The 25,749-nt window shown below is 42.3% G+C and overlaps 1 long non-coding RNA gene across 1 annotated transcript in view; it reads left to right on the top strand.

Moving 5' to 3' along the window:
- The first annotated feature begins 16,736 nt into the window (after window positions 1–16,736).
- Window positions 16,737–25,749, top strand: part of LOC311190194 — a 43,917-nt gene continuing 34,904 nt past the window's right edge. Inside the window, exon 1 of the long non-coding RNA XR_014617194.1 lies at window positions 16,737–16,831. This is a non-coding gene — a long non-coding RNA (uncharacterized lncRNA). The remainder of the gene's footprint in view (window positions 16,832–25,749) is intronic.

Below are 25,749 nucleotides of genomic sequence, written 5' to 3'. Positions count from 1 at the left end.
TTGATTGCAGGAAAGACACAGGATCACACTCCAGTTAGCAAAGAAGAAAAAAGTAATTAAGAATTAAGACTATAAGGAAGTTAAAGTAAAGCCCTATAGAGCCACCACACTCTCTGGTGTTCTTTGCCAGTTTCATTTTCTATCTCACAAAATATCATTCATTTGCCTCCCTGTGGACATTCACCAGTCCTTTTCCATCTCTTTTCTCTCTCTTGACACAAACTTCAGGGGACAGTCCCCCCTGAAGCAGCCATCAGTTTGCAAAGGTAATGTTCACTTTCATCATTCCTGCTTTCCCTTAAGCCAGGTACAGCAGTTTATCATCGAGAATTAACACTTCTTGGGTCTTTCTCTCTCTGTAGGGACATTAGGCTGAATACCACCCCACAGAGTGGTTCTGGCAGCTCTCAGTAAGTCTCTGGTGTAAAGAATTCTTTCCTTTACTTTTTCCTGACCAAATTCTGCCTCTACATCCCCTGACACTACTTTCTACACTGTGGGTATTTGATTAAAGCTAAAATATATCTGTCTCTTTGCTAAGCAGAGATAGACACATCATTGTACAGAGCAACAGTCTTGCATCCTTACAGCAAGAGCTCTCTCCTGTCTCACGTCTTAACTGTAACTGTAGGATGTCAGTCAGAGTAACGCAATTAAAATCCCCGTGTCCCCCTCCAGATCCTATGCTGGTTTATGGTCATGCAGTTCCTTTAAACCTATTTGGTCCTGTGAAAATATGGGATGTATACAAATAAAACGTGTAGTGATGTCTTGAGTAAAACCTGTCTCTCTCTCTCTGCTTTGATGTTTTGATCATGTTAAGTTTTGAAATTACTGTAACCCTGACAAGTCCCATTTTTCCCTGTATGGCACATATATGAGAAAAGGGTTTTCAGAACTCAAAGTTATCATGCAAAATCAACACAGAATCAGGTTTTTTACTCTGCCCCAAAAAGCATTCTCTGTTTCTGTGAGGGGAATTAACCTTCACCGTGATTTTTGCTGTGCAGCATGTTCAGATCTGAATATGCAGTAAGATTCTCCCGTTCCCCAAAACAGGTGCTGGTTTTGAGGCAGTTTTCCCATCTGTCTGGACTAACACCAGAGTTGGAACTTGGGACTATTTACTTCCAAGGTTTAGATTGCTACTGCTTGAAGTACAGGAGTCATCTGCAGTTGAAGTAGCATCAGCCATCCCCAGCCAGCCCAGGGCTTTTCAGCTGCTGTCTGGGCTAATTCCAAGAGTTTCTCTAAAAAGTGGCTGGAAAAAACCCAACAACCCAAGCCTACAACAGCAAGGATCAAATTCACTCTGGGAGGTTTGGCTCTCTATGTGGTGGGGGGGAGTAAGAGATCAAAAACTTGAAGGGAGTTAAAACCCACCGACTTAGAGTCTCGCAGAGGCTGTATGGCAAACCCTGCTATCACCTTACATTTAACACCACTCAAACATATGAGTGCATCCCTTGTGGAAGGAAACACGTGCACTACTTTAACTTCTTTTATTCTTTAGCACTGAAGAGAAAATTTATCTGCTTCTTGCTTTTCTCTCCTCAGCTTACTTTTCTTTCCTTACTGTCTGTTTCCATCACTATCCCTTCTAAATCCATTTGTTATCTCCTTTGGGACATCCCACTTCCTACTTTGTTTCAGGAATAGCCACCTTTCCCATTTCTTTAAAACAGCAGCTTCTCCTTTTTTTTTTACCACTTCCCTGTTTCTCCTCTCTCACTTCTCTCTTTTCCCTCCCTGTATCCCTGGATTCCGTCATCCCCCTTTCTGTTCTCTTTTTCCAGCAATTTTTCTCCCATTGGTCCTTCTGATCCCACCCCAGAAGCTTTCTAAGCCTAAATGAGTAATTTTAATTTTCTCTTTCACTGTCTGTCATTTTACATTTTGTTTCTCTGCTAATAAGATGGGATGTGCTGGTAACAAAATTATCAGTGGGTGCAAGATGATGTACGTTTCAGGACTACACTCTGGTGCCCAAAACTACCATGAACTTTAACGGAACTTTATTAAGTTAAGTGACCCACAAGTTTATCCATCGTTATTGCATGCTTTGGGAGTGCAGAGTTGTGGGGGGCAAGTTACACAAACGTCTCTCTAGCTGAGGGGAAACCGTGATGCTGGCCCGGTCAAGTATATCTTTAGTTCCCTCTTGATGAAACCTTTCAAGGTTTGTTTGCTGTTTTTTGGTGGTGGTTTGTTGTGGTTTGTTTTGGTTCTTTTTAAATTAGATGGACTTTGTGCACCAGCGTAGGAGCTGGCTAAGCACAATGGGCTGTAACAATAATTTCTGATCTCTTTGGATACATCCAGATAGTAACTAACAAGGAAACCGGATCCCACATAGGAAAAAAGTCACATCTTAAACTGTACCAAATACAGCAAACTCACTCGTTCCACTGAAGAAGCAAAACGATAGTTCATATACATTAATTACTCTCCAGGTAAGTGTAAATTGTATCTCCTTTATGGCACCTTTATAGTGCCATCCATTTAATGACAAGATAAAGATCCCTCTTCACAGATTCTGCCCTTCATCTCCCCTCCCCATCCTTTCCACCTTGTAAAAGCATGCCAGATTTCATCTGAGAGCAGTTAGAGATTCATACCGAACTTCAACAATGGCTTTATGTGTAAAAAAAGGATCACCGATGAAAGTAAGTACTAATGCCTGATCCTGCAGTCAATGGAAGATTCCCCATTGGCTTCAATGAATGACAAATTTAGCCAGGAGGGATGAAAAATCAGCATTTAGTCATCTTGGTTCTCAGTGTACAGAGCTCTCCCCTTGAAATGACTTGGAAGAAATGCTTAGAAATTATTCGGTGACGGTGCCTGTTCCCCTTGGATGGGCCAATGTAATGATGGTTTGTATTCTCATCGTCTTCCAGGTAAACACAGAGGGCAGGAGGAAGCGAGCGAGGGAATATGTCTATTTTTACTGTGCTGAGTTACAAATATTTTGGATACATTATGGAATCATCACGCTGCTACAGACAGAGACACACACAAACTGATACCCCCTGTAAAAACTACCCGCCAAAAAAAAAAAATCCTGTCGCCACTGAGGGCCTGTGGAACTGTGCGTATGTAAAGAATACCCTGGGACTTAATAATACTTACAACAACTCTTCTCATCTGCCTGGTAAATGCATAAATTACAATTTGCCACAATAATTACAAATGCACACTTCTGATTATCAAGCATCTATTTCTACATCTATACCATTTCAAACAAAAACAACATACGGCACAGATTATCTACAGAAGATTCAAAGCCAAGGCTGCCATTGCGGCTTTCACCCTGCTTATCTCTTGTCCTCTCACCTACTTCACATGTGCCTTGCCATGAAAGGAACGCATGAACAATCTTAACTTCCAGGCTCTTATCTTTCCTGGTTTATTTTTTTGGCTTTAACTGTACAGTACCTTGTCCAGAGAGTAAGAACAAAGTGTAAGTAAAATGAAACTAATAGAGCTACACACAGTTTTAAAATTAGGTGGCCTTCATTGCAGTCACAGAAGCGCTCCCTGAACCCCAATCCTGACTGCCCTGTGGGCACAGCAGGCTGCTGATGAGGCCACCTCGGCCACAGGGGAAGATGCAGGTGTCACTGAACATTGGGGTTCCCGAGTGACATCAGTCCGGTGGGGAATGCCATCTACCATGGTCCATCTTCTATCCGGGGACTCTTTGGAGCAAAGTGGTTACAGAGAGAGAAAAGATGACTTGCAGGATGCCCTTTGTCCAGGGCATGTCCTCACCACATGGTTGTAAAATCAGGCACCATCTGGACTGCTGTCTAACTGATTTGTAACTTCACGGCAGGGCAGCTTGAGAGGGAGAAATCTGGAGTAAGATTCCCCAAACAGCACGGCTGAGTAGTTTGTGGTGAGATCATTTTTCCTCAGAAAGAGGGAACATGAATTTCATCCCTCTCGGCCAGAGGTGAGAACAACCCAACCTGGGTCTTTTCCTTCAGACCAAGTGCTCTCACTGATGGGGCTTTTTTAAAAGACCAGTTCAATCCCTAATCCAAATTTAGAAGGGAAGTTAGAGGCCATGAATGCCCCAATCACAATGACGCTTAACTCTGCTTGCAGGTTAGATGGTAAGCAGGGTCATTCATTTTCACCATGCTCAGCGTCCTTCTGTGGAGCTGGGCTTTAGTCCTTCTGCCACACAAATAACTGTTTAGCGAGGCAGACGAGGACAGTGCTGCTCACTGGACTGGGAGCTCAGGCTCCTTATTCCTTACTGATATTCTGTGTGATTTAGGATAAACTGGTGTTCTTCCTTTGGTTCTGTTTCCCAGTCTGTTAAAATGGACAACAGTATTTTGCATTCTAGCATGAAGGAACTGAGATTCCCAAAAGGAAATCACAGGCAAGGCCGGTGTACTTTGTGTCTAATTTTAATTAGCACTCTAATGATCTATCAGACCTGAGACTTTTGTGGCTGGATACTCTCTAGGTGCACTATTATCTATTCTTACTCTTCACTGCATGTGCCACAGAGGTATTTAGCAGCTCCAGCAATGATTCTGGGTGTGTTTTTCTTACATGCAGTTTTATATTGAGCTCTGAAAAAGATGGCCATCTTTCAACTGTCAAATAGAAGCCCAGATTCAGCACAGCAGTTAAATACATGGCTGAATAGTCCCTGCCCAAAAGCCTTCCCTGAAAATTGCTGTTAATGAAGATCTAAAATAGCCACTATAAATACTATAACTTATTTCCACAGAATCATATTTCTACCACATTTGGAATGAGAGCACCTGTCGAGGTACAATATTGTGGTCCTTTGTCAATGTCCTTATTTTGGCAGTTTTCTTATGTGCGTGGACTGATCAATTAATTCATTACAGACCTTCAAAGTACACTAATTACAGTTATTTTTCTAAGATAATAAAAGATTAGATTTATAGTATATGCTGAATTATTAAAATAAACAGATCCCTAAGAACTTTAGAGAGATCTAGAGCACAAAAGCAAAGTTTGACAGAGAGATCAACAGCAAGAATGTTTTGACCACCTTTTGGCACTAAAGTCTGCATTAACAGTGGATGTTAGAGGAGTGACTAGTTAATAAAAAATAAATCACTCTTTGTTTTATATGCATCTCTAAGGTAAATTATTCTTTTTCACTCTAATTTGAACGTTTGGGATTTCTCAAATTATTTAAGCCTACTTTTTCAGAAAGTTATCTAGAAGTGAAGATTTCCTGCACTGAACTAGGAATGCTCAGGATTACTATCTGGCTGTTTGCACACACCATCCGACATGCCTGCGCGTTTGAGGCCATAGGCTCTGCTGGCTGAAGCGTTCTTGGAAGCCTTCCACTCTGAAGTGAGTCTCTGCAGCAGCAGGAATAGCTAATGTATGTCGTGTACAAGCAACGATGACTGGTAAGAAAAGCATTTTCTGGGAGTTTAACAATCAGCAAGAAGAGTTTTCATCCCCGTATCTGCATTCAGAGTGTGATTTATTGACAGCAAAAGCTTCCCATGTCAGGCACTTTTACAAATTAAAATGTCAAATCTAAAGAAGTAAAAAATGTCAAATATAAAGAAGAAGAAAAAAAAATTACTAGTAAAAATTAAACTCCAAATGCAGCAAATAAGAAATAGTAATAGAAGTAGAAATATGACTGGACCTGAAGCCCTGGGGACTGCAGAGACCAGAACGGGGAGGTAGGAGAGCTGTTGCATGTAAAGAAATTTGCAAGCTAAAGAGAAAGAGGACACAAGTGAGAAACTTCATCAGGGCAACTGCAAGACAAAAAGACATGTAGCTGGTTGGTTCTGATCAGTTTTGTATGAATAGCTGTTTGTTACTGACGGGTTATTTTGTCCCATGTTCAACAGGACCATCTCAGGCTCTTTACAACACACAAGCAAATGTAAGAGTAAGGAAGGCTTAGGAATACGATGAAGTTGTTAAACTACTCTAAAGAAACAAGATGAAATGGATGACTTTCTGAGTTCGGTATCCTTCTAAACTAGCAAATCTGTACCTTACAACTTCCCTATATTTTTTGGTCCTTCTTCCTGGGACTATTCGAATCACAATTTGTATGTAAGATCCTGCTTACACCACGGCTTCAAGGACCAGGAAAATCAGAGAAAATCCTGCAGATCAGAGGGGAGTGGTGAGGTGCAGCAGAATATGGATTAGTGCGCAGGAGGACACTTTGGTGGTTGCTTTTGGAGACAGAAAGCTGCCCTGTGAAAGCCATCTCTAACAGGTACAGATGGAGCTAGTTGGAATAGGCACTTTCTTACTGTCAGGTCTTATCGAGACATTCAAGAACCAGTGTGGGAGTTTCTCCTCAGATACTGCTCCTGCCAAGTTCAGTGCAAGGTCAGCCCCAATTAATTTTGCAGGGCTGTACCCATAATGAGAGAGGACTGCAGAACTGCTGATTATCATTTTGAGCCTGCTTGCTTTTGCAGGTAAATATTGAAGGATGTTTAGTGGTACTTCACACACCAACATACACGCTACTTTAAAGCTGTTAAGAACCTATTTCATCGAAGATAATATTCTCCCCTCCCAGAAAACAGACTGATATACAGTCAGCCATCAGTCAGCATGAAAGAGAAAGTAAAGATTTAAAAATAAAATACTCCTTTAGAGGGATGTTAGGAGTATTCAGCAGATTTCACCATGACTTCATGGTGTTCGGTACAGGAATCCAATACTGTATTGCCCCACATTAAGGGAGGGTTTTACCATTTTTAAAGGCTCAGTTTCCCATAAAGGGAAAGTCTAGTTCAAGTCTATTTAAATTTATCCCTTTTTTCCCATAAATGAAAGCTGATCAAAGTAAAACGTGCTTTAGCATCTCATTTTAACGACACAGATGCCTGTCATGTTCTGGAGGGGAAGGCAGTTTCCTTGCTAATGCAGAAGTATTTCTTGCCTTTGCACAAGCCAAGATGTTCCATGTTGTATCAGAAAAAATATGAAATATTTACTTAAGTCTACTTTCGAATGACATCCATGTTGTGGCACAGGTAGCTGTGAAACAGCCCCCAGCCCAGCCTGGCACTCCATTTTGGATTTATAGCCATGCTCAGCACTTCACAAGGAGTTTTGCTCAAGCTATGATTGCAGGATCAGTCCCACAACTTGTTTGGAAACCAGGAATTAGGTTCAGTGCTACGTTTCCTGGCTTTAGTGAGGCTGTACACAACTCCACTTTAACCAGTCAGATAAATCACCATCTTCATGGCTAGAGCAGACACTACAGATATGTCAGGGCACTCAAAACAAGCCACAAACTCCCCCCACACATAAATTGGCATAACTGCTTTCATTTCATCACCCAAGGATTAGGCTTGGGATGGTTAACTTGATGCTTCTGGTTAAAAAATTGTGTTCCAAGCATCTATATGAAACAGAGAGAATATGTAACCTCATGGGCAACAGTTAAATTCAGCAGGTCTTTCTTTAAAGGTGATCTGTGTTTTGTGCAAAAGTGGGTGTTTAGTCTCCAGCATTTTCTTAACAACTGCCTTGCTGGTCTGTACAATCTCCTGAAGTCAGGCTGTAAATCAGCTCTGTGTTAGTCCAAGAGTGCTTGAGGTAAAAAAAAGCCTCTCACTGCAAGTGAGCATGTGCACTATTTTCTTTGCAATGCATGGGGGTTCTTGGGATTTGGTTTACAATTATTACAGGTCACTATAATAATAATAATAATAATAATAATAATAATAATAATAATAATAATAATAATAATAATAATAATAATAATAATAATAATAATAATAATAATACACTTTTCCATAACTGTTCTTTATCCTTAAACTAACCATGCAGATGGCTAAGCATTTGTGTGTTTCATCACTGACTTGCCCATGTATGTATTTTTACAAGAGGTGTTGTAAAAGCAGCGTTTCTGGACACAGCCCAGCTTCTCAGGAGGTCTCTGGCACACTCATGCAGCTTCTCTCCCATCATGGGTGTTCCTACCACGGGGTATTGGTCGGAAAGAGCCACGGGCCTCCTCTCATACTTTGTTCATGTAAACTGTGTACAGGAGAACTTCAACATCCTTCCGTTTCCCGACATGTTCTATTCATTTAATCTTACTTATTTGTCAACATGCCTGCTCCAAATGGACTGCTTACAAAACTGGGGTGGGGTGGGATTTGTGTTAAAATCATCCTTTTTTGATTACCCTAGTCCAAGACCTGTCCTTGCCTCTCATGGCACCTGCTGCATACATATCTCTCAGAGCTCAACAGAAGGGTTATTGGGTGAAAATTAAAGGCCACGGGAGATGAGATGAAATCAGCTAGCAGTCATCACCTATTAACATCATGGTGACTTTTAGCACCATGATCACCTACCAGCATAGTCATCACCTATTTTCCAAATCCCCTTTTGGGTTGATAGAAGAGTCTTTTTCCTCAACTCTTGATCTCTCAGTTAATTTTGGTCCTAATTCTCCTTTCACTTCCCCATGGGACTTCATGGACTCCAGTTCAGCTGCACTTTATTTGCACAATGAAAAGAGAGTTGGGCTTTGAAACCAAGTTCTCATAGACATTTGGTTTAGCCTAACATCTATTTACATTCACAGGATAAGACACCTAAATGTCTCACAAGGTAGGAGGGGTAAGCATTCTTTCTTGCCATCCTTCTACTATGGCATGATTATTTTAGACTCTGCATGTATACTTTATTCTCACTACAGTCTGTGAGGCCACATTTCCATTGATGTAAGCATTAAACCAGTGGCAGGGTTAGAGCAGGCCCTAATTATATTACAGTTTAATAGGGAACCAGATTATGTCAAGTGGGAGGTCAGCAACATATTTTTGGAGCGCTTCTCAAAGTTCCCCCAGCATGCATCCTTTCTTTTTACTGGAATATTTATAGTCTGTTTGTTTTAAACTGGAAAAATCCTTTCTGTGAGCTTCTCCCAAGAGCCTTTCAAGACAAAGACGGCATGCAGAACCTTAACCACAGCCATCAGCCGCACGAGATCTGGATCTTCCTCCTTTTCAAACTCTCCTGTGATGGATGAGGGTAGCAGCTTTAAAGTGGACAAGCTGTAGCAACCTAAAGCAAGCAAACCCCAAGCTCCTTCAGAGAAAACCCTTGCCCAGGGCTACAAACACCCTGGCACCTACACTCGCACCTGCAGTCTGTACCTGCAGTCAGTAGCCTTTGTGTTCCTATGCACCTCATAGTTTCATTTCTGCATAGATGCTCAAACACGTCTGCTACCCATCTAAGGGCCTTCCTCAGGTCTATGTCCAGTGGGTTGCTGATACTAAATCTTCCCCTAGATCCTCTGAGGTATGTGTTTTCTGATTGTGACTATGCTGTGCAGTGGGAGTGAACACCTGCACGGAGAAGACATGCCTTTCTTTCAAAAACCTGGTGCCTTTTAAGGCACTCCCTTCAAAGAAGTGAAATAGGGCCCCATTTCTGCTCGAAAAAATGTTTGTGTAAAATCCTCAAGCAGCACTGGGAATGAGGACTAGAAACAGAGTCTCCTCCTGAGCCAACTGTCCTCTCTCTATTTTCTGTGTGGCTTCAGCAAGGAGGACGGAGTGTGCTTCTCTCCCCATCTATAGCCTGGTAGCTCAGATCAAAAGAAATATGACATTAAACCTCATTAGACAGCCAGTGGAACCAAACCTGAATCTTACACATCCTTGCTGAATGCTTAAATGAAACAGCACTACTCCATCCTCCCATCAGCATTTGCAAGAAGAGTGATGCCTTGCTAAACTAAAAGTAAGAGACCAAAGCACAGGCAGAGATCTCAGGTTTCTGACTCTCGGGAGGGCAGAGGTACCTCCCTACAGTCTGGGGAGCAAATGGTCCCCCACTGCCCACTGGGGAGGCTGAGCTGTTCCTTGCACAGCTGATTTGGGAGCCACTTCAAGAGGGGGAAGTGTCCCAGCTGAGGATCAAGACACGTAAGCCAGGGGACAGAGAAGTCAAGTAGTCAAGTACTGCTGTGACTATATTTTGGGTGACTTAAGGTTTTTATGGAAACTCCATTGGCTCCTGAGCTTCTTCACTAAGTTTCCATTATACAGTAAGGACAGCAATCATTAACAAGGCGTGAGAAACTGATTTGTTTTCTCCTGTGATGATCCAAGCACACCATCACCAGGGATGATTTTCTCTTAGAAAGCAGTGGGAAAATGTTTAGCCAGAAGAGACTCTCAACACTTCCATAACCATCTCATTTGAACCTGTAATGTGACCGAACTGTTGTCGCTCATTTTTATGAGTGATTTAGCAAAGAGTTCAGCAGCACACCTTGTAAATGAAAAGTGTATTTCCATCCCAAAGGAAAACACTGTTCAGTTTTGAATTTTTCTGGAAACATCACACTCTTGTTGATGGAGAAATAAAATTAAGACATTAAAAAAATGTTCATCACTGCTTTGAAACATGCCACCTTATTTGAAAAAAAAAAAACCCCATACTTTAGATGTTAAAGTAGGCATTTATCTTTCCTGCTAGAAAATACAACCACTCAGGCAGGCAATCACAGCATTGGAGGGCTGTATTTTGTTGTTTGATACAAACTTGTTTTTTAAGATACTTTGCCTGCCAAATGATTCTAAGACCCTTAACATAAACACCACTACAATTTTAGTACGTGAACAAGCAGTTACTAATTTGCTTTTTTTTCCCCCCATGCTAACAAGGGAAAGAATTTGGAAATCCTGACCTTGAAAAACTTTCATGCATGCTTAATTTTAATTGTGTACGTAATCCCAGTGAGTCCTGTAGTAATTGCATGTTTAAGTTTAAGCACATACGTGGGTGGTAGCAGGATTGGGCTTTAACACAGCACAAAATCTAGTGTGTAGCATTTCAGTGTTAATAACTTGTTAAATTCTGTTTTCAAAGAGAAATCATTACATGAAACAAATTATAAAAATGAATCTGTATCTGACAAATATTTTAACAGAGATATATTACTACATATAATATTAGATATACATATTAAAATTTACAGTATTTCTAAAAAGCTCTAAGAGTCATATGGGGACCTGACACACAATCTCACGGAAGAAGCCTTTAGAGAGAGGGATACCAAGGCAGAAAAAATTGGAAAACTGGCAGTATATCCCCTGGCGTAAGTGACGAAGTCTCAGCTTCAGTATTTGTTGACTTCAGTGAGTTTCCTGCAGAGAAAATCTCTCCCCTTTCTGCCTTGAGGGGAAAGCCCAGGAGTGCTCCCTGACCAGCTTCTTTTTTCATCCTGCAGATGTGGAACAGGCCAGGTTGCTCCATGCTGAAGCCATCTTCTGTATGCAGACTAACTCATCCCCTCTCTGCCCATAAGCACATCCTGGGGCACGACTGCCATCCTACACAGCAACATTTGCTGTTCATCCGAGGGTTTTCCTGAGTCTTTCCTAACGGAGCTCATGCTCCTGGCAGGTCTGCTCCCCTTTACCATGTTGGTGGTCTGACATTAACAACCACGGTCCGAAATCCCTTGGCATCCGTGGGGGAGGTTGCTCTCCTGGCTGCCCTGCGGTGGGATACGGCAGCAGCCCGTGCTGCTCCATCCGGACCGAGGGAAAACAACGCCACTGGGGCCTCATCCAGCTAAGGAATGGGCCAAAATTATTTTCATTGCTGTGGGCATGGGTATGCAATTCTGTTTTCTGCTGCTAATTCAGAGCAACACGTTATCAGTTATCACCAAAATAGCTATTCTTATTACAGAAACATTGGGCCTTGTTACAAGATTTTATATATACTCTGAAAACTCAAAAAAAAAAAAAAACAGTATCAGCTGAATTTTCTCTAATTCAGAAAATAAGCTAAATCTTGAAGGATCTGTTTACTTTTATTTGCTTTCTAAGCTCGTAATGATTTTCTATACCGACTACTGGTGAACATTTTGTTTTGGGAGCTCAGCTTGAAAAACAAGCTAACAACAACAAAACCCAACCAACCAGTAAAGGCAAGCAGTACTCCACAGATTTTATCAGTTACTTCCAGCAAACGCCCCTCAGTGCCTATTTCACTCTGCTATTTTAATTCGCAAAGCTTCGGCAGGGAACAAAGGTTAAATACTTGGAATTTGCACAGGTTGTATGTCACAGCAGAACGCAACATAAATGTCACAAATACATGGCAGTTCCTCCAAGAAGGAGAGAGGGAGATGCGGGGTGGTGCAGCTGCCCTGAAGATCATTATAAGAACAAAATTCCCCCAGAGCCAAGTGTGAAAGCAGGAGCGTTGCAGGGGTACTGCTTTCAAGACTTCAGCAGGGGCTCCAGGTTGGTAAGGAGCTGAGCAGAACTATTTTACAAAGACTTCCTGTTATGCATTACTACAGCGGCACAATATACACCTGTTGTACAGGAACCTGCTCTGCTAACACGAGAGCTGAGCTGAGGGTTGAGATTTGGTAGTCAGGGATATTGGGAATGAAAAGCAGTGAACATAGATGTAAACCCAGCAGCACAGCACGCTATGGAGGTGGGCATTTGTAGTTATAAAATTACAGTCCTGGTGAGCTTATAGTAAATCAGATTAAACTTCAGACTGCTAAACTGTGCTATGGGAAGTTATTTCTGTTGATGAGGCTTGGATTGTTCTGTTTATACTTGGTTTGGGTTCTGATGGGTGATTTTATCAACAAGTGTTAAATACATTCGTGCTGGTCATTGTAGCAGTTGCCATTCAATGCCATCTCACCCACCATGAAAACCACGGCAGAGACAACAGAAAACCTCCAGGTCTTGACTCTCCTGGCAAATGGGGAGGGTAGCCAACCTTCCCTCCTCCAGCTTTCCTCAGCCACGAACAACTTTTTCACCAGTTCTGGTCCTCATCCAGCTCTGAGCGTCAGTGAGGATAATTCAAGCGTGCCCAGTGTCTGGCTTCAGCACATTTTCTCGTGAAATAAAGAACGGGGTGTGATGTGGATTTTTTTTCTGAATTCTTTGAATATCTCTCCTGGAAAACACACTTTCTGCTAATAGTTCTGCTATCTGCACCTAGTTTCTGCATTTGACCCTCCTTCCCACTTGTATTATTTTATGGGAAAGTTGTTGACTGGTTATTTTCAGTTCTAGTACTCTAGCAAGCTGTAGGTAGTTTGTGTTGGTATTTCAAAATTAGGTTTCTACTTTCACAGGCTAATCCTAGGAGAAAGGACGTGTGCTCAGCTCTTATGAAACCAGGGATGTTCTGGGTGCTCAGAACATTACTGAATAATGCCTTATCGGAAGGATATCCAGCCAAAGTTTGCAAACTTCTGAATAGAATGTGCCCCCGTTTCATTCAAATCTACTTATAAACAAAAAAAGGTCAGAAAAAATTAACCCATTTTCTCAAACTACTTTAAAAAATCCCGAGAAGACACTAATTTCTAAAACTCTGGGGGAACTCTTGAAACAAGGCAACATGGCTAAGGCTTTTTTTTTTTAAATTTTGATAATATTTTCTTACAGCTTATAAATGCTGTAGTTACCTTTTCTCCTATTTATTCGGAACACACTCATCGTAACTCTTCCCTGTCACATTATCGCTAGCCTGCAGATAGGCATTTTTATTACAAGGAAAAGATATCTCAGTGCAGTAACAGCACTCAATTTTGCCTTATAGCTTATAGGCTTTCTTCTTGTGTGTTATTCACATACACACAGTTCAAAATATTTGTGATATGACCTCAGATTTTTCTGTTGTTGTTTCATTTTGATCTTGTTTTCCTGGATGAGAGGATGCGTGTCACTTCTGTTTTGAAATGCACCCTGGTAAATACAGCCACTTCTTGAAAAGATCACTGCTCTCACTTGAGCACGACTTTGCCATAAATATGCAAGTGGGAAGAAAACTATGAAGACTCCTTGTGCGAACTACCCACGGGCTCAGTCTTCTCCCCGTTACAGCACAGTGCTGCTTCTGGATCCTTCCTCACAGAGCACGCGACCCACCTCACAGCCGTACATGACACCGAGTGCCAAAGAAGGATAATTGTATTATAAGACTTTTTAATTCCCCAACTTACTTCAGCTGTTATCAGCAGCTGGTTACTTCAGCTAGCTGATATGCCTCCGTGTCTTGTAAACATTCGCTCTAGTATTGTGCATTACTCATAGTTGGAGAATCACTTTGACTCCTGTAACATAATTATGTTAATGTCAAATGAGTCACGGGGAAACAGAAAACTTGTATCAGAGCTGCACCTTAGTGCCAGTTTCTGAATGCTCCCGCTGGCATGATAGAAAGAAGTAGGTTAAGGGATTTAGGGGGGAAAAACAACTTTCATTTAATGAGTGATGTGAAATTATGATAATGACTCATAAGGAAGCTTGCATGACAATCAAATTCAGATTCATCGAAACATAAAACTGGTAAGAAAATAGCCTGCCTGATTATTTATATGAGCAAGGATGAAAAATACTGAATTTTTAAAGAATGACTTTCCCAGGAAAACTTCAAAGATACCTTTTGCACATAAACAGCTTTTGACATTTGTTATTTAGTTCCAACAGCAGTGATTTATTTAAACTGACATCTTAATTAGATTACATTTCAGAGTCAATCATCTCCAATGTTTTATTAATTCTACCTCTTTCTTGGTTTAGTTAAAGCAAGTGATCGTTTAGAGAAAAAAAAAAAAAGCAACACCCTTTTAGCTAATTCCTTTAGATCATAATGCAAAAAACCTGGAAGATCTTCAACAAGCCAGAAGTTCTTGTAAAATATTTTGTCCTAACTCAAAGCAGCCAAAGGGACAGTAAGAGCAGAATTTGTTCTAGAGTTAAAATATATGGGAAAACACATCTGTGACACACTGGCTATCTCAGGGCTAAGCTGCAGCATATTTTCCTTTTTTTCTTTTTCCTGTAATACACAGAGGTGGGTTACTCTGGTATTTGCCTACCAGGATTTTACATGCTCAAACATATATCAATACTCTCACATGCCAGCCTGATGAATAAGATATACCATCTGAATGGTTGGGATTTTTTTTTTTCAGGTGGCTGAAACATCACTCTAAGAACAGAAGAGTTTAAGTACTCTGGCAGATCCCACTGGGCTCTACAATAAAAAAAGCTCAAAACTAAACAAAAGGTGAAAACTGAAATGAAAATCGTAACCAGATAGTGTAAAAGTTGGGGGGTTGGAAAGCACTCAGAGCACTGTATCAAAAATATTTCTTTCTAAGTAACTATTTACATCAATGTCCTATTTGAGAAACTTAGCGGAGATGAGACTTACATTTCTGTGGGAGCTCCATCTCTCTGAGCTTTTCCCCTTCATCTGCTGACTTCTCATCTCATGCCTTTTCCAGCTTTCTCTCCCCTTATCCTAGAAACTCAGTTAATAAATTAAATCTCACATGCCCCATACGAAACCAACTGCTGTTACTAAATTAGGTGGGAATATAAGGTCATGCCATAGGTGACTAAGTACACCCTAGATTTCCCTACGAGCCATGGTCTAAATATGATGCCACAGCATCATCTCGACCTTATACTGAGTGAGGGGCTTTATTCCAGAGCACATCCCCGATCCAGAGACAGCCTACTATGGACAACACCTGCAGCTTGAATCCCTCAGCTCTCAGCCCTGTTAAAATTGTTTATGTTTGACTACGTCAAGCACGGTTGTGTTTAACGTATGGGCAGAAAGCCTTCCGCGTAGTGCTTCGTGCTTCTGTGCTTGGGTCACAAATACATAGGAAATGCATCAAAGCCGAATCGCTTTGCAAACCAGCGCCCTTTTCATTAACGACGCGGTGTTTGTGGTTCGCGCTGCCCAGGCAGACGGACACTACCCGTGCGATGCTGCTGCGCCGGGGCAGGACCCGGCCTGTCCCTTCTCTCGGGGGGCGGGGGGCTCCGGCAGCCCCGCCGGGCCTCGGGGCACCGCTCTGCCGGGGTAATCGAAGGGGCCAGCGGTGCTCGAGAGAACCGCTACGCGCCAACCCCGAGGAACGTCAGCCGAGGCCGTTACGACCTCGCCCGCTCTGCTGCCGGGAGACCCGGGGCAGGAAGACCCCCAACAGGCCTCACGCCAGCCCCACTGCTTCGGGTCTGACCCCCGAGCCGGGAAACGGGGACACCCCCCGCGGCCCGCCCGGCTTCCCTCCGGGGGCGACGCCCGGGCCGGGCCTCACCGAAGGGCGGCACCTACTACCCGCCCGCCCGCTCCTTTCGGGACCGGCTCCGCTCCCACGGGCTCGGGGCAGGGGCCGGGCAGGGGCCGGACCCCGCGGCCCATCGCCGGAGCGGCGGCGACGCGAGGGGGCTGGAGCGGGGCGAAGCACGGTGGCTCCGCGCCCACCCCCGCCAGCTGCGCCCGTCCGTCAGGGCCGCTGCCCCTTTAAGGCAGCGAAACCCCGCGCGCATTCCAGCCGCCTTCCCCCCCCCCCCCCCCCCCCCGGCGCGTCATCGTTCCGGGAAGCGGATGGCGTCATTCCGTCCTCCCGCGGCGGCTGCCGGCGGAGGGGCGGGGAAACGAGGGAGCAAAAATAGAAGCTGAGAGCGGCGAGTACGGTGGCCGGCGGGCGGGGCTCCGTTCCCAGTGCCGCTGCCCCGCCCCGCGCCGGCCGTGCGCCTGCGCCCTCCCTCGGGTTATTTATAGGCCCTCCGGGCGCTATGAGGAAGGTGACGTAATGTGGGGGCTGCCGTCTGTGCGTCCTACGTCACGTGCGTGGCGGTGTTTACAGCGGCAGCGGGCGGTTGCCTGGTGATAGGGTCGGGCTCGCTGAGGCCGGGCCTGCGCTCCCCACGGGCCTTCGCTGTGGCGGAGGCGGCTTCGCCTCATCCCCCCGGCCGCGGGGCCTGGGCTGGGCCGGTAGGCAGAGGTGAGGAGGCCGCGCCCTTGGGTGAAGCCCGCGGGGGCCGGCAGTGTGGGAGCGGGGCCGTTCAGCGCCCCGGCTGTGGGGAGGGCGGGCAGGCAGAGAGCCCGGGCCCGGTACAGCCTTGCCAGCCCCGTGGGGCGGGGAGCCGCGGCTGATTCCCGCGGGTAGTCATGCCTCTGAGTCACGGGGGTCAACAGGTCCGGCGGAGTTTATAGCTCTTGACACGGAGAGGCTTCTTTGTGCGGTGCCATCGGTCTTCCTTTATTTGGCATCGGGAAAGGAGCCTGCGACGTTGCTGAACCTCCCTATGCGGAGTGCTCTGTGAAAGAGTGTCTGACACCCAGAGCGAGCCACCGACCATAGCGCTCTTGTTCCAGTGCCATGCTCTCCCAGGAAAGAAAAGCAACGTATTACCCCAGGGGCCATAGTTTCTGTGCCCACTGGAATGTGACATTCCCTGCAATTAATTATTACATAAATATAACGTTGGGGATGCCATTTGTGTTACAGTCTTTCTTTTAACTACAGCAATGACAGCAGTGGCTTATGACTAGAATCTTAAAAGGATGCTTCATTTCTATTCCAGTTGCCAAGTCCACCTCTCAAGAAGGGCCTGAGGATGTTCTGTAGCCTTTGTGATGATATGTGCTTTCTGTGAAAGATCAAAGCCTAGGAGCATTTAAACTCCCTGTCAGGAGGCAGCCTTGGCTCTTTTGCCTTTTTTTCCTTAAGATACAGAGCATCCTACTTTTTTTTTTTTTTTAAAGTATCATAATGACTGAAAGGATGTCAGGCAGAGTTAGCAAGCTTTTAATAGTAGTGTCTGGTAGACGGCTTACCCACTTTTCTAACTCTCTGTATTTCAACATTGGGTATTTTAAAGCTGCTGGATCCTTCTACACCTGCCTTTTTTGAGAAATTATGCGTATAAGTCAGAAACTGTCTCCCAATGCTGTTGCTTTCTGTAGATGGGCGAGGCAGTAAAGGCGTCCTTAGTTTGGGATGGCATCTTCTCAGGTTGCTTGAGCGCAAGGAAAATGTGCTGAGCCACGTGAACAATGGAACTTGAACCACACCATTAGCAAGTAGCTTCCAGTTGGCTGGGAACTGTGAGCAGGTAGAAGACGTAGAGGAAAAATCACCACAAGTCATGCAATAAGTACCAAATAAAGGTATCTATAAAAGAGCTGGAAAGTAGGTTAAGACTGCCTGAAGGCCAAACGAGTGAGCCAACTTCTGATCCCACATGGCTGATGTGTCCACATCAGCATGCACAAGCTCTTAAAAAAACTTTCTCTCTTTGAAATATAAAGGGCTTGAATTAAATCTAGACCAGATTACACAGATATTTTTATCCCATAGTTTAACTCAGTGGTTAGTTTGAGATTATTTTCAAGTGGTTTTGGAAAGGGTTAGCCTAACTCTTGACTCAAAAATTGTAGAAAGCAGAGATTAAGCCCTTCTTGTGTGGCAATGCACCGGAAAAGGTAGTTGAATAGTTGTTGGCAAGCCCTCTTTTTCAGTCTGTCATGGTAACAAAATGGCATATGTTTGCAAAGGTTGCATGTCCAATTTGTAGGCCTTTTTTTGTGCATTGTAATGATAGTATAGTGCAGTGCAAGCTTAAGTTCAATAATGCTGTCACAGTGGATTCCAAAGGAAGATGATAAGGTTTATAGAGTGAGGCCATGCCTTTTATGAGATCAGATCTTGAAGAGAGGCAAGAAGGGGACAAGCGTTCAGGAAATACAAACTCTTCTTCTTCAGTGGCTTTTAAGAAGAAACTCTAGAAACTCATATCAATAAACCTGTGCTGTTTTTCAAATCAGGATGATAAGCTGTTTCATCATCCTGGATTACTTCATCAGTTTCTAGAAATTTAGTAGCTGCTTTTTTCCATTGAGCTGTTTCTGGTTAGATGCTACCACGAGCACACCTGACAGAATGGTGTTTGGACCAGCGTGCTTGTAGCTGCACAATTAATTGAACCAACAGACATGTAACTGCACAATTAATTGCTGTAAGTGCACCAAAACAGGGTATATCCATCCCAGGCAACATGGCATCTTCTCCAAAGGGGGCATTTACAGGGCTTTACCTCATTGTTACAAGGGTGACTATGCTGACAAGGAGACAGTCTTTCCACAAGCCACCAGAATAACCATTGCCAAGCTTACTGTGACTCTAAAAGAAAATCTGTACTCATTGTACATCTTTGCCTGTGATGTGCTGTTATATATTAGAACGTCTCTGGAAAATAGTTCAGTAATCTCCTTATCGTGGAAAAAGGCCTGTGCTTTGAAATGAAGCCTTCCCAGAATTTCCCATTTGTCCTTCATAGCTTTCAGGTGGTGCCTCATCAGAAGCAACCTTCCTGGAAGTCAGTGAGTACCAAGCAGGATCAGACTATGTGTGAGTCTTGCATAATAAATGCCCTCTACAGCAGAACTACCACAATCTGTGGATACTATGCATTCTCATCCCAGGATGTGACATACTTGCTCAGTGTGCTGAGTGTCCTTATGGAAGTATCTGGGATGAACCCAAACAGCTACCAGGCGTGAGAACAGCTCTCACAAGCCAAAGGACAGAAACGGCCAGTCAGCTGCTGGAGAATGTTTTCACAAAGCAATTCAAGTGAACTGATAGAGTGTTTCCAACACACAAGCCCAGAGCTTAACGTTTTAACTCAGGCAGACACTTAAAAACTGTGGTTTCAACAGAAACATAAATACGGTACTTAATTTTGTCATCTTTCTTCCTGTCAGCCCTTTGCTTTCCCACAGGCAATGATTAACAGCTGTTCTTTAAGTTCCATGATGATTAAGGCCCCTCCTCACTTCTGAGTGCTAATTACCAATTTCTCTGAAAACGTCTAGCTTTTTAATGTCATTAGGGTATTTTAATTCTGGTTATGTGGGTCTGCATACTTTAAACAGTTTAGAATTATTAGTCTGACTTTTTTTTTTTTTTAAAGCATTTTCTATTGCTTTCAATGTCATTGCCTTCTGTGTCTGGAATCCATTTTCAGGGCACACGAGAAGGAGTTTCTGGTGGAAGTTAAGAAAGAGATATGTATTCCCTGACTCAACAGGGCTCTTTGTTTTCAAGCAATAGAAATAAAGAGGTTCTCTTTTGAGTTTCCTTTAATTATAAGCCTGAGGGTAGAAGGAAAGGAGGAGTGATTTTGTTTCTCAATATGATGTTTGTGATTTAGTTCTGCCTGAAGGAGTTGCTGATCTGTTGCTAAATTATAAATGCAAACTTCTTGTGGCTATAGAGGAGATTTGGCTGCGTTACACTTCTGATTTGTGGTTGTCTTCCTTTTTCCGTGGGAGCTCTCCAAAAAGGTAAATGGAAGTTGTGTCTGTGCCTTAAACACTCCTTTCTCTCCTTCACAACCATAAGGATTTCCTGTTGGTATGAACCAAGGCTGAATGTCAAGTCAGTTCTTGCAGTCTGGCTTTTTCATCCTGGAGAAAACATGATACGTTTGAAACGAATTTGAAATACCATTTTCTCATTAGCTCGTTAGGTTATGCAAGGTGGAGGGTGGCAGTTACCCTTAAAGCTATTTATTACACTGTGGTTGTGAATCTAATGAGGGAAGATGGGATTCAAGAAGGGACATGATGAAAGTTTTTGTACACGTGGGTATAGTCTGTGCGATGAAGGCATATGAGAAAAGTAATGGTTTGAAGTTTACAAATCCCTCAGTGTGCACAGTTCTGCTGTTGCTTATGAACAGCCCTTCCTTAAACATAGGCACTAAGTCAGTATCCTGTAGTTTTCTAGCCTGCTGTTTTTCTAGCAGCATCAAAGTCAAGAATTTGTGTTTTTTTGAGAAATCATTGTACTTTATTCCTTAGGTGGTAGCTTCCCTTCTCTGAGCAAGTGTAAGCAGAATTACTGGTGATTCTGAGCATTTTTCTCTTCAGGTAGAAAAGAGTAGTAAAGATGTGAGCAAGAAGCTTAGGAAATGTACAGTCTACCAGAGGGTGTTGTAGGTAAGTCATGGAATGCTTTCTGGCACATATAGTACACTTTGTACCTCATAGCAACGCTGTGAATGTAACATTAAGACTGTTTATCTTGTAAATACTTAAGGTAAATAGCAATTGCACATTAAAGACTTTACCTGTTTCATTTGACCTTTTACTACTTTCTGCAGGACAGGCACCACAACATATGTATGAGCTGAAACAGAATCTGCTGTAGTCTAGTAGTCTTACAAATAAACATAATTTTGTGGGGTTTTTTACATTATTGAAAATTTGAAGAACCTACTAAAATAAGTTTCTTTTAAAAATTATTTCTGTCCACAAATCTTGGTAAGAGTTCAAAGCAGTCAGATCTAACAAATGTTGTGTTAGTTACCTGTGAATCAAATACTAATTTATATTATAAACTTTTCATTTAACATTAAGCTGTTTCCTAAACCTATTCATTTCTAATTGACAATTTGTCAGCTAGTCCGTTCACAAGGTCAGTGCAGGATTGCTACCTGTTAGTGTTTATCACAACAGAGTGAATTACAGAATTTTGGAACTTTTTGTTGTTGCTGCTGCTGTTTACTGGCAGTGTAACTTATATTAAATGTGACTCTCAAAGTTCAGAAATAGATTAAACCCTATTACTGCATTCTCTGTTCTAATCCTTCCTGCCCTTGCCTCCCTCCCCACCCCCAATTTGAAGTTTCCAAGACTGTTAGAGTAAAAATATTTAAAATAAATCTTCTTGATGCAGCTCAGGCTCTTTGAAACTTTTGTTCTGTTCTGTTTGTTTCTTCCAAAACTTCCTGTCGCTTCCTCTGTGTCCACTGGGTCTTTCTTTTGTTTGCTCTGGCGTGATACTTGGCTTTATCTAGGACTGCCAGTGGGCTGGAACTCTGGTTTGAAGTGTTACTAAAAAATGTGGATAACTTTATGAAGTTGACAAAGAAACAGCTATAGTACACTGTAAATCACAATGGAAAATACATTTTGCAAAGCAGGGACAGCTGTGTAAAGAAGTTTAAAACAAGTTAAAAAGGCATTGTTTTCCTCAAGGGCTCCTGTATGTATAACTGCTTAGGTTCCTACCTTCTTAGGAACTCATCTTTTGCTTCAGAAGGCCTTACTTAATGTGAGAGGTTGCAAATGGACTCCCTAGATCATGACTGCTGTTTTGAAACATTAATAACAGGGCGCTGTGGACTGTGGAATATTTATCTTAAGGTCTCACAATGCTTAGAAGAAATCTTTAACCTATTACTTGTGGAGTTGAATGCACAGCAGAACCAAACCCACACATGAACACGTGGGTCAAGGCAATCAGTCTGTTTAGGTATTATCAGCAGAAAGACACCGTACGGCTCACAGTGGAGGAGAGAATTGTTGCTCTGTGAAAATTTAATCTTTCATTTCTTTGACTTTTCTGCATGTTTAAATACCAAAGTAGTTTTTTACTGACCGATTCTGAGATGGTATCTTCTTTCTGCCCTGCATTTAAAAGTAATGCAAGTAGGATAAAGCCGTGTTCCAAGTCGGGTATGACTCTGTCCCTGTTGAGCTCAGTGGCAGTTCTCACTACCTGAAGTGATACAGGACTGCATGCGTAGGGTCTTGGATGGGAGAGTTTGCTCACTAGTTTCCTTTCTCCATATAGATTGATGTGTGACCAAAAGCTACAGGACTGGCTGTTAGGATACACAACCTATAAACAGTGTTAAAAGTGAAGATTGTTTTAAAATTTTACTTCCTTTCAGTAACTATTTTTAAGGTAATTTCAATGTACTGATTTTGTTTGTAGTTTACAGCTTTTCCCTCTAGTACAAGGTATGTAAATTGTATTTCTAGTCATTGATTTGTGTTTGAACTGACAACTTCTTTCATCAGGAGTGTTGTAAACAGGGTCTTCTAAGGCTAATTAGCCTTTGTCTAATTTTCTGGAATGGAGAGATTTCCCATGAAAGCTTGGTTCATCTCTCCTCCCAGTAAAATCATTAAGTTACTTTTGACAACACATTTCAGTGATAAAACTAATTTTTACTCATTTAACCTAATTATAAGTTGATTTTTTCAAAAGCTTTTAAATTATGAATAACGAAATTATTTTGAGGATTAGGATGCACGCTGCCTGAATGGTATTCAAGATTCTACTGAAAACTTACTTTCACATAATCTAACACTTTTTTTATTAGGTATAGAAAAATTAATTGCAATATTTCGTCATGGTAGCTTATGTCCTAAAAAGCCCTTTGTAAACTGGAAAAATAATTCTTTTTAATCTTTGTGCTGTACTAAACACAGTTCTTAAAAATAAGTCTCATTTTGTTTTAACTTCTGTAATTTGGATTGCTCTTAATAACTGTGATTACAGTGTAGTATCCTGCCCGCCTCCTGGGCTGTCTTAACACAGTCTTGGTATAACGGCTTGAAAATGCAGATAAAGAAATCCAGGTTTTACTCTTTTGCTACTTCGTAACTGCTGTAGAGTTTCGGTGTTTCCTGACTCCTGGTCTGCTTAAATGCTAAGTCATTTTGCACTGAAGAGAAACAGTCTTCAGCTGTTGAAAAGAAGAACGTATCTGTAATAAAGGTTGTTATGATTCATTTTTATGCTAGTCAGTTCCTTGAAAAATATAATTTAAAATCTAAAAAGGCATGTGCTTTTTTGTTTGATGATCATTTTGAATATGTTCCTGTGTCACTGAGATCAGTGATAATAGGAGAAGGTAGGAGTTATGAAAGGTAAGATTTTTAAGTTCATTGAGTGTTTTCTCACTAGTGAATAATGCTCTGCACCCAATAAAGTAGAAATTATCACATATTTAAGAAGGAATTAGGGTGAGGCTGAATTTGCTGGAAAGGTCTGTTTTCACTCAAACTTGGACTATGAGGATTATCTGCTGACATATGTATTTACACCAAACTGGTGTGAATACAAACCAGATATTTCTTGGGAACAGTTTTTATGGTACATTTGAACCGTAAAACAAGGTGACACTTTTTTTAATCAGTATTTCTGATTCCCAGTTGAGGAAATGCATATTCAAAGTGTTACTTTGCAGATTCTTGTCCAGTTACAAATAGCAATTTTCTACTATATTAAGTGCTGCATTGAAAATCTAGATACAAAAGAGAATCACTATCCCTAGAAAAGAAAATAAATAATTTTGATGTGAACCAAATAAGTGCTCCTTTGAACTAATTACAGGATCACAGAATCACAGAATTGTACGGGTTGAAAGGGACCTCGAGAGATCATCGGCTCCAACCCCCCTGCCAAAGCAGCTCCCCAGCTCATATTACACAGATAGGTGTCCAGAGGGGTCTTGAATATCTCCAGAGAAGGAGACTCCACCACCTCCCTGGGCAGCCTGTCCCAGGGCTCTGTCACCCTCAGTGTGTAAAAGTTCTTCCACATGTTGGTGCGGAACTTCCTGTGCTCCAACTTGCAGCCATTGCCCCTTGTCCTGTCCCCACAGACCACTGAAAAGGGGCTGGCCATTTCCCCCTGCATCCCATACTTAAGATATTTATAAACATTGATTAGGTCCCCCATTAGTCTTCTTTTTTCCAGGCTGAACAGCCCCAGCTCACTCAGCCTCTCCTCGTAGGGGAGATGTTCCAGGCCCTTAATCATCTTTGTAGCCCTTCTTTGGACTCTCTCCAGGAGATCCATGTCTTTTTTATACCAGGGAGCCCAGAACTGGACACAATACTCCAGGTGGGGCCTGACCAGGGCAGAATAGAGGGGGAGGATCACCTCCTTCGACCTGCTGGCCACACTCCTCCTGATGCATCCCAGGATCCCATTGGCCCTCATAATTTTCAGCAGTCATTTCAAAGACGAGGTTAAATCTTGATTGTCATGTCCATTCTTGTTGAGGAAGTGAGAGGCTATCAGCAGGTAGCTGAAGAAGTCTAACAAACTGTCTAGCACTGAAAAAAACTACTTAAACATGGGTTTATCTGCATGTACAAGATACAGTTACATTGATTTGGGGGTACCTTACTGTTCTAAAACGTCCACTGTGCTGTTCATTCACTTCCTGTAAACCCTCCAAGAGTGGCAGTGGGCATACTGCATGTCCCCAGTCTTACAGTCTCTTCACCCCTCATGAATGTGCTTCACGAGGCCAAGGAAGAGGTGGGACAGGGCTGTTTTGAAGTTAATCCCTTCAGTACAAGAGTGGGTTAGCTGCACCCATAGACATAGATCTGGAGGAGGATCATCTTGGTGTCGGAATGTGTTAGTGCCTTAGGTGTTGATTTATGTTATTTCCAGTAACAGGAGTAAGGGAAGTTACTTGGAGTTAGTTTTACTTTCCCCCACCCCACTTAATGTTTCTCAAAGATAAGCCTGGCAGTTCCTTGTTTATTATAATGCTCTAGCATTTATAAGAAACATTGTACTGTGATGATACTCTTATTAAAAATAAAACTACAATTTGGACAATTAATTATTATAAGCTGTCACTTTAATGTGTTGTAGAATTAACTCTTGATCCATTCAATCACAGGAGTTTTGCTGTTAATATGATTGTGAAGATGATTCTTTAATGGTCTTTGGCTGGTTTTGCTAAACACTTAAATCCATAAAAGAACATTTGTATCTCACAGAAGTGGATTATAAGTTTATAACAGAATACAGTAAATTAAAGAACGGTCACACAGGGGAAGAAGTATTTTCTACAGTCTCTTCAGTCCCCTTTTATTTTCATTGTATGACATTATATGTATAGAACATGCAGAAAGCCACTTGTGTCATTCTTTGGGATACCTTTTCTCCAGCACATAATCATTTACAAAGAAGTCTTATAACATCTGACACTGGAGTTGACCTGAGGTTTTGCGAGTTAAGCTGATAATTGTGTTAGTGAAGTGTTGCATAACATTCAAATATGACAGTGTGTCCTTCCTGCTTGTGTCTGCTTT

Source organism: Gallinula chloropus (genome assembly GCF_964237585.1).
Source record: "Gallinula chloropus genome assembly, chromosome: 3".
Lineage (NCBI taxonomy): Eukaryota > Metazoa > Chordata > Aves > Gruiformes > Rallidae > Gallinula > Gallinula chloropus.
This window is presented reverse-complemented; position numbering and strand designations above follow the sequence as displayed.